Consider the following 9,352-nt stretch of genomic DNA (forward strand, 5'->3'; position numbering starts at 1 on the left):
ACAAAGTTGGTGGATCCGGACAACGATAACCTCTGAGTTAACAAAACAAGAATTTCCTGCGGACTGCTTACCGAATTCAAACCTCCAGTACAATGTAAACATCCCGATTGATGGGTAGATGACGGAGTTCAAATTCTATAAGAGCATTTCGTGGCAAGCCAATTCATTCATCATGCTCTGTGAGAACCCAACACATGCATGAGTGTCTTTCGCGACATGAATTTGTCTGCTACGAATCGTATAAGAGCTCTCATAGCGTCGACCGCCGTGAATGTGTCGGAATTAGTGAGCAACTCGCTTTCCAGGTACTATCTTCATACCCGATCGAACAAACGACGCCTGTTGTCTACGGGCGATCAAGCCGCGTTCGGTTCCCACTACGGTCGCGTTGAAGGAGATGGATTCCCGGAATGGGTGTCGGTGGGGGACCGAAGGCTGTTACAGTCGACGGCCGCACAAGCGAACCTGGTGGTTGCCCAAGACGGTTCCGGAAATTATCGAACGATCGGGCAAGCAGTAAAAGGCTGCGCCTCAGCGAAGCAGTAAGAGATACGTCATCTACATCAAGGCGGGTGTTTACCAAGAGACTGTCAATATTCCCAAGTCGATGCCGAATTTGATGTTTATTGGAGACGGCAAGGATCGAAGCAAGAACGTCGTGGACGGTTCGACTACGTACAGCTCCGCAACTTTTGGTAAGAGTTGTGCAAATATTTAGTTGGTCCGAATAATTGACAGCGTTTGTCTAAAGAGATTAATCATTTCGTAAAATGTTTTTAATGATTGATGGCGAATTCACTGTGGATAATTTTTAAGCAAATATTATATATATATATATATATATATATATATATATATAATTTAATTTAATTAAATTAGCATAATTATATAATTTATATAGTTAGTTAACGATTGAAATAGTTAATTTCATAGAGATTAAAAAATTAAAAATATTAATTAAATTATAATTTTATTTTAAATTATTATTAATAATTAAAATATATCTTTGAATTATCTATATATTTAAAAAGGCGGGATTAAAATTACAAGTCATTATCATATGACAATTTTTTAACTAAATAATTTATAATGAAAAAAATGACATAATTATTTTAAAGATAAATATTAGTTTTATATTTATAATTAGTATTAAAAATATGTTTAAAAAATTTATGTCGTAAAATATATATATATTCATACGTTTAGCATTTTGTTTTATTTAATTTTTATTTGTAACATTGAATTTTTATTATTTAATATTGTTTTGTTATTATTTGAGATGTAGATAAAATATATTGATATTTATTTTGAATTGATATTTACTAATTATTTAATTTATATAAATGTAAAGAAAGAATTTTAATGATAAGTGAAATTATAGAGATAACTATTTTGATGTTTATTAACACATATATATAATTAATTATTTTTTAAATACCTAAAAATTATCAATAATCAAATAAAAATTTACAAATTCATGTTTTTGTAGAATAGAGTTTCAAGAATTTTAATTTAATTATTAGATAAATAGTTAAAATTGAAGTTTCATGAAATATTGTAAAATATTCATAGTAGCATTACCAAAATGAAAAGTTACAACACAATTATTTAATTTAAAAAAAAAAATGAAATAAAATGAATTAGGTCTTTTTAAACCTTTATTATTTGATATTTTATAGTATTAGTAAAATTAAGAATTTATGTTTAGCTATGATATTAGTTATGATATAATAAAAGCTTTTTTAAAACTCCAGAATCTTAATTTTATAATTTTGATAACAATGTTATATGTATTATAAAGTACTTCACATTTAATAACCAGGGGAGTAATCCTAGCAACAATATAGAAAAACCACGTGGATGATAGTTATGTTGATTCAATGGAGGGTTTAGTGTTTCCTGGTATAAATGGATTCAGTTTTTCTCACAACGATATCTAAAGGAATTCTACAATTTCTCATCTCATTCAATAAATTGTTTAATGGCTCTGCAGCCGTGTTTGGGAAAGGATTCATTGCAAGAGACATGATGACATTCGAGAACACAGTGGGGCCGCAGAAACTGTTGAAATAATAATTTCAACTGAAGCTTTATTTTTGCGATGCGATCTATCGCATATCGCAAATCGCAATCACATCCTGCCACCCTCCGTTATGTGTTGTGATTTCTGCGATCGCGATGGTGCGATGCGATCTGATCGCATATCGCAGATCGCAGTAATGTGTGTGTGCTCCACTTTAGTGTTCCGCTAAAAGACATTTTGCGATGCGATATAAATGAAGTCAATGGTCAAAGTACAAGCCAACAGTAAATAAATTTGACGTGAAGTAAAAGTCTCTTTACCGTCAGTAAATGTCAGTAAAACAGTAAATGCAATTTACTGTGGGTTGGTAAGTTTTGATGAAATTTTTAATTTTGTTTCATCGGGAGTATGGGCACACGTAAAGGCTGGTAAAGACATTTAATTTTTTTTACGGAAGCATGGCAAGTGAAAAACGTATGTAAGTCCTTTTGTTGTCATATATATGAGTAATGTTTTTTTTTTGGGTTGATGAGAGAGTGAAGAGGGGAAACGCAGCAGCGCCAATGTAATTGAATTAGAGAATGCACAGCAGTGCGAAGTAAAATAGAAGTGCAGCAGCGCAAGTGTATGTATGTAATACGCAGCAGCGTAGTATAACAAAGAAAAAGGAATGCACAGCAGTGCTAAAAAGGTTTCTGGTTGTTCTGTAACAATTTGAATGTTTTGTTCTTGGAACTGCATCTGAAGCAGTGTTTTGTAAATCCCTCTGTGACAGAGGAAGACCAATATTTTGTAACAGCAGCTTTTATTAATGAATAGAAATTTGTTTGTGTGTAAACTCTGTCAGCTGCAAGTAATTTTTTTTTAAAAGTTTCCGCTGTGTTAAAGATCTTGTGGAAGTAACAGAGAATTGTTCTCTGTTCTGTATTTTTGTTTTTGGGATTTTGACAGAAAAATCCCCAACAGTGGTATCAGAGCCGGTTTATGCTCTTTGAAGGTGTTCAAGAAGCTGAAGGGAGGAGCTTGTTGTAGCAGTAAAACTTCTCAAGCAGAGTGAAGGCTCAGTCAAGAAAATACTTAGGTATTTCAAAAAGTTTTTTTTATGTGTTGCTGAAGAAGCAGTGAGTTGTTTTAAACATACAGTCAAGGATTTAGAGGCATAGATCAGAATGCAAGGAATGGCTAGCACAAGCACTGGTATGGGTATGTTTAACACCCAGCTCCCACAATTTAATGGGAACAACTATGACTACTGGTCAATAACTATGACAGCCCTGTTTGCCTCTCAAGATTTATGGGAAATAGTTGAAGATGGTTTTGAAGAACCAGCAGATGAAACTGAGTTCAATGCATTAACTCAGGGAGAGAGAGATCTACTGAAGAGCAATAGGAAGAAGGATTCAAAAGCCCGTGTGTTGTTGTATCTAGCAGTAGTCCAGAGTGTGTTTCCAAGGTTAGCAGCAGCTAAGACAACCAATGAAGCATGGCAAACCCTCAAGACAGCCTATCAAGGCATGGAGAAAGTGAAGACAGCAAAACTACAATTGCTGAGGAAGGATTTTGAGAATCTGTGCATGAAGGAGTCAGACAACATTGACTCATTCTTCACACATGTAATTGGTTTGGTCACACAAATAAGGACTCATGGAGAAACCCTTGAAGATAGGAGGATTGTGGAGAAAATATTGAGGGTCTTACCCTCAAAGTTTGATGCGATTGTCACCACCATAGAAGAGACAAAGGATCTCTCAAACTTTTCAGTTGATGAACTTCATGCATCACTGATCACACATGAGCAGAGGTTGAGTAGAAATGAAAACTCATCTCTAGAGCAAGCCTTCAAGACCCAGATGTCCTTTGGAAGAGGAAGAGGTCAAGGCAGAGGAAACAAAAGAGGAAGAGGCAAAAGCCAGAACAGAGGTGGAAGGAACAACCCAGCAAGTGCACAAGGAAGAGGCAGCAATCCAAATCAGAACCAAGGCCAAGGCAGCAGCCAACAAAGAGGACAACAACATGCTCAAGGACAAAGGTATGAAAAATCCAATGTCCAATGCTATTATTGTAAAAAGTATGGGCATTATGCCAATGAATGTAGAAAGAAGCAGCATGATGTGAGTAATAGCTCTAGTGCAAATATTACTAGAGAAAATGTCAGTCAAGATAATGTTTTGTTAGCTTGTAACATGGCTGAAACAAATAGTGATGATATATGGTTTCTAGACTCTGGTTGCAGCAACCATATGACAGGAAACATAGCTTTGTTTTCTGCTTTAGATCAAAGTGTGAAGTCACAAGTCACACTTGGGACTGATAGCAAAATTTCTGTTATGGGTAAAGGAGAAGTTAAAATATTTACAAAGCAAGGTGAAAGGAAAACCATAGCAGATGTCTATTATGTTCCTGGAATGAGATGTAACCTCTTGAGTATTGGACAACTTGTTCAAAAGGGTTACAATGTTTTCTTTGAAAATGATGTATGCACCATCATGGATATTCCACCCAGCAAGCGATGCATTGCTGAAGTGAGGATGACGAGGAACAGAATGTTCCCTCTCAGAATAAGGGCAAATTTGAAAAACAAAGATGCAATGGCAGCAGTTACCCAAGAGGCTTTCCAAAGCCAACCAAAGGATGAAAATTGGTTGTGGCACTTGAGATTCGGACATCTCAACTTTGGAGGTCTTAACTTGTTGAGCAGAAAAGGAATGGTAAGAGGATTACCATTGATAGAGAAACCGGACAGCCTTTGTGAAGGCTGCATATTGGGAAAACAACATAGAGAAAGTTTTCCAAGCGGGAAAAGCATAAGAGCAAAAGCACCCTTAGAAATTGTCCACTCAAATTTATGTGGACCAATGCAAAATTCATCTTTAGCAGGCAGTCAATATTTTCTAACATTTATTGATGATTTTACAAGAAAGACTTGGGTTTATTTCTTGAAGAACAAATCAGAAGTGTTTGAAAAATTCCGAAATTTCAAAGCACTTGTGGAAAATCAAAGTGGGCTGCGCATCAAAGTTTTGAGAACTGACAGAGGAGGTGAGTATATCTCCAAAGAATTTTTATGTTTTTGCAGAGAAAATGGAATACATAAGCAGTTTACAGCAAGGTACACTCCACAGCAAAATGGAGTTGCTGAAAGGAAGAACAGGACCATTATGGATATGGCGAGGAGCATGTTGAAGGCAAAGCATTTGCCAAATGATTATTGGGCTGAAGCCGTAAACTGTGCAGTATATATCTTGAATAGGTGTCCTACAAAAGCTGTGATGAACAAAGTGCCGGAAGAAGCATGGAGTGGGAGAAAGCAAGGAGTCACCCACATGAAATTTTTTGGATGTGTGGCTTATGCACACATTCCAGATCAGCTAAGGAGGAAGTTGGACAGCAAAGGGGAGAAATGTATCTTCATCGGATACAGTGAGGAATCCAAGGCTTACAGGTTGTATATCCCATCCACCAAGAAGTTCTTTGTGAGCAGAGATGTTCAGTTCATTGAGGAGGAAGCTTGGGATGGAAGCATAGAGAAAACAGTTAATGTTAAAAACTGTTTGTCTCATGATGAAGATGATGAGGAAATGGTAGAAATACATCCCCAAACAGCAGCGCCAACACAAGGACAGCAAGGAACACCCTTGAGGAGAAATGAGAGTGCTTCTCCAAGCACACCACAAGGAGGAAATTCAAGTGCATCTTCAAGCACTTGCACACCAAGTGAAAGAGGTAAGAAATTTAGAAATTTAAGTGACATTTATAATGAAGGAATGAATTCTTTGTTTGCATTATATTGTCATGTTGATGATCCTATTCATTTCGAAGATGCTATTAAAGATAAGAAATGGATAGAAGCTATGGATGAGGAGATGAATGCCATAGAAAGAAACAAGACATGGGATTTGGTTGAGCTACCAAAAGGTAAAGAAGTCATTGGAGTCAAATGGGTCTATAAGACCAAGTGCAATGCTGAAGGCAAAATTGAAAGACACAAGGCAAGGCTGGTTGTCAAAGGGTACAAGCAGCAGTATGGGAGAGATTATGAGGAGACTTTCGCACCGGTTGCAAGAATGGAAACCATGAGAGCAGTGCTGTCCATAGCAGCTCAAAACAAATGGAAAGTCTACCAAATGGATGTGAAGTCAGCATTCCTAAATGGAGTGTTAAAAGAGGAGGTTTACATTGAACAACCTCTAGGCTATGAGAAGAAAGGTGAAGAGCACAAAGTGTGCAGATTGAAGAAAGCTCTTTATGGGCTGAAGCAAGCACCAAGAGCATGGTACAGCAGGATAGATTCATATCTATTGGATAATGAATTCGACAAGTGTGAAGGAGAACCCACCATCTACATCAAAGAAAAAGATGGTAAAATTTTAATTTTTTTCTTATATGTTGATGATGTTATTTTCACAGGTAATGATGATCAGCTCATTGAGAATTTTAAATCAGTCATGAAAGAGGAATTTGAAATGACTGACATGGGTTTCTTGAGATACTTCTTAGGCATAGAAGTAGATCAAAATGAAAATGGAATTTTTATCTCTCAAGCAAGATATGTAAATGAAGTGTTGAGCAGGTTTAATATGCAAGAATGCAAAGCAGCAAATACTCCCACGATAATGGGATTAAAACTCAGCAAAGAGGACAGCAGCAAGGATTTTGATCCTAGCTTGTATAAGAGCATAGTTGGCAGCCTTATGTATTTAACTGCAACCAGGCCTGACATAATGTTTGCTGTTAGTTTAATTTCCAGATTCATGGAGAAGCCAAAAGAGGCACACTGGCAGGCAGCAAAAAGAATTCTGAGGTATGTCAAAGGTACAAAAAGATTTGGCATTTTATATACTTTTTCAGAAAGTTTAGATTTAGTTGGCTACACCGATAACGATTGGGCTGGAAGTATAGATGACCGGAAAAGCACATGCAGTTACGTTTTTCACATGGGTTTAGGAGCCATTTCATGGGCTTCCAAGAAACAGCCAATTGTGGCATTGTCTACAGCAGAAGCAGAGTACGTGGCAGCTACAGCAGCATCGTGTCAAGCAGTGTGGATGAGAAGAATGTTGAGGAGCTTAGGCCAAGAGCAGGCAAAAGCAACAGTGATTTATTGTGACAATAGCTCAGCTATTGCCCTGTCCAAGAATTCTGTGTTTCACAAGCGAACGAAACACATTGATACAAGGTTTCACTACATCAGAGAATTGGTGAACAACGGAGAAATTGTTTTACAACATTGCAGCACTCAGGAACAGGTTGCGGATATTCTGACCAAGCCACTGGATCAAAAGAACTTTGAATCTTTAAGGAAACGTCTGGGTATGATTGATAACCCAGCAGTTGAAATTAAAGGGGAGTGTTGAAATAATAATTTCAACTGAAGCTTTATTTTTGCGATGCGATCTATCGCATATCGCAAATCGCAATCACATCCTGCCACCCTCCATTATGTGTTGTGATTTCTGCGATCGCGATGGTGCGATGCGATCTGATCGCATATCGCAGATCACAGTAATGTGTGTGTGCTCCACTTTAGTGTTTCGCTAAAAGAGATTTTGCGATGCGATATAAATGAAGTCAATGGTTAAAGTACAAGCCAACAGCAAATAAATTTGACGTGAAGTAAAAGTCTCTTTACCGTCAGTAAATGTCAGTAAAACAGTAAATGCAATTTACTGTGGGTTGGTAAGTTTTGATGAAATTTTTAATTTTGTTTCAGCGGGAGTATGGGCACACGTAAAGGCTGGTAAAAACATTTAATTTTTTTTACGGAAGCATGGTAAGTGAAAAACGTATGTAAGTCCTTTTGTTGTCATATATATGAGTAATGTTTTTTTTTTGGGTTGATGAGAGAGTGAAGAGGGGAAACGCAGCAGCGCCAATGTAGTTGAATTAGAGAATGCACAGTAGTGCGAAGTAAAATAGAAGTGCAGCAGCACAAGTGTATGTATGTAATACGCAGCAGTGTAGTATAGCAAAGAAAAAGGAATGCACAGCAGTGCTAAAAAGGTTTCTGGTTGTTCTGTAACAATTTAAATGTTTTGTTTTTGGAACTGCATCTGAAGCAGTGTTTTGTAAATCCCTCTGTGACAGAGGAAGACCAATATTTTGTAATAGCAGCTTTTATTAATGAATAGAAATTTGTTTGTGTGTAAACTCTGTCAGCTGCAAGTAATTTTTTTTTTAAAAGTTTCCGCTGTGTTAAAGATCCTGTGGAAGTAACAGAGCATTGTTCTCTGTTCTGTATTTTTGTTTTTGGGATTTTGACAGAAAAATCCCCAACAGAAACAACAAGCCGTCGCTCTGCTGGTGGGGGTAGACCAGTCAGCACTGTACCGTTGCAGCATGACAGGCGACCAGGACACTTTATACGTCTATTCCCTATGACAATTCCACCGCAAAGTCGACATCTACGGCACCGTCGACTTCATCTTTGGCAACGCGGTGGTAGTAGTAATCCAGAACAGCAACATGTTCATAAGAAGACCCGTGGTTGGGCAGATGAACACAATTACAGCTCGGGGAAGAGCAGACCCCAACCAAAACACCGGAATCTCAATTCACAACTGTGTTGTATCTGCAGCGCCCGACCTGCAACCCGTCGTGGGTTCTGTCCAAACATATCTGGGAAGGCCGTGGAGGGCATACTCTCGCACCGTCTTCATGCAGTCAAACCTCGGCGGCCTCATCAAGTTTGTCGGCTGGTTGCCATGGAGCGGAAACTTTGTACTGAGTACGCTCTATTATGGCGAGTACATAAACACAGGCGCTGGTACAGGAACATCACAGCACGTAAAATGGCCTGGTTATCATGTTATCACTAGTTCCTCTGCAGCAGCATAGTTCACAGTTGGGCAACTAATTTCTGGATCTTCCTAGATTTCAGCCACCTCAGTGCCATTCACCTCAGGAATTAACTGATAACAATAAATATCACAAAGTCGCAGCTATATCTCTTGTTTGTATTCTCAATGTGGAAAATAAGATTGCTGGGTAGTCTGAACTAAATGCCAAATGCCAGGCACTCACCAAACCCATAGTTATGCTGCCTTTTTTGACTTCCACTCATTGACTGCCAATGAGCTGTTTAAAGATGTTTTAGTTAGTAAACATAGATTTAATGTAGGTCGTTGTAGTGGATAATATGTTTTGCAATATATTTTGTTTAAATAAAATTGACTTTTACTCTTCTCCGATCATTGAACTTTATTTTTTGGTTGAACTTTATTTAATGTATATAGTTGCAGCTCATAATATATTTTATGATATGAAATTTTGTTTTAAATAATATGAGTTTGGTTAATAAAATTAGAATCGATGGAGCTTGGTTCATAAATT

At 37.4% G+C, this 9,352-nt stretch overlaps 1 pseudogene; it reads left to right on the plus strand.

Annotated features, from left to right (window-relative positions):
* The first annotated feature begins 216 nt into the window (after nucleotides 1-216).
* On the plus strand, nucleotides 217-8,935 carry LOC149224265 (pectinesterase pseudogene; annotated as a pseudogene).
* Nucleotides 8,936-9,352: the final 417 nt, after the last annotated feature.

This window comes from Pinus tabuliformis, chromosome Q, assembly GCF_031772625.1.
Source record: "Pinus tabuliformis cultivar Carrire ecotype Pingquan chromosome Q, CPIR1, whole genome shotgun sequence".
Taxonomy (NCBI): Eukaryota; Viridiplantae; Streptophyta; class Pinopsida; order Pinales; family Pinaceae; genus Pinus; species Pinus tabuliformis.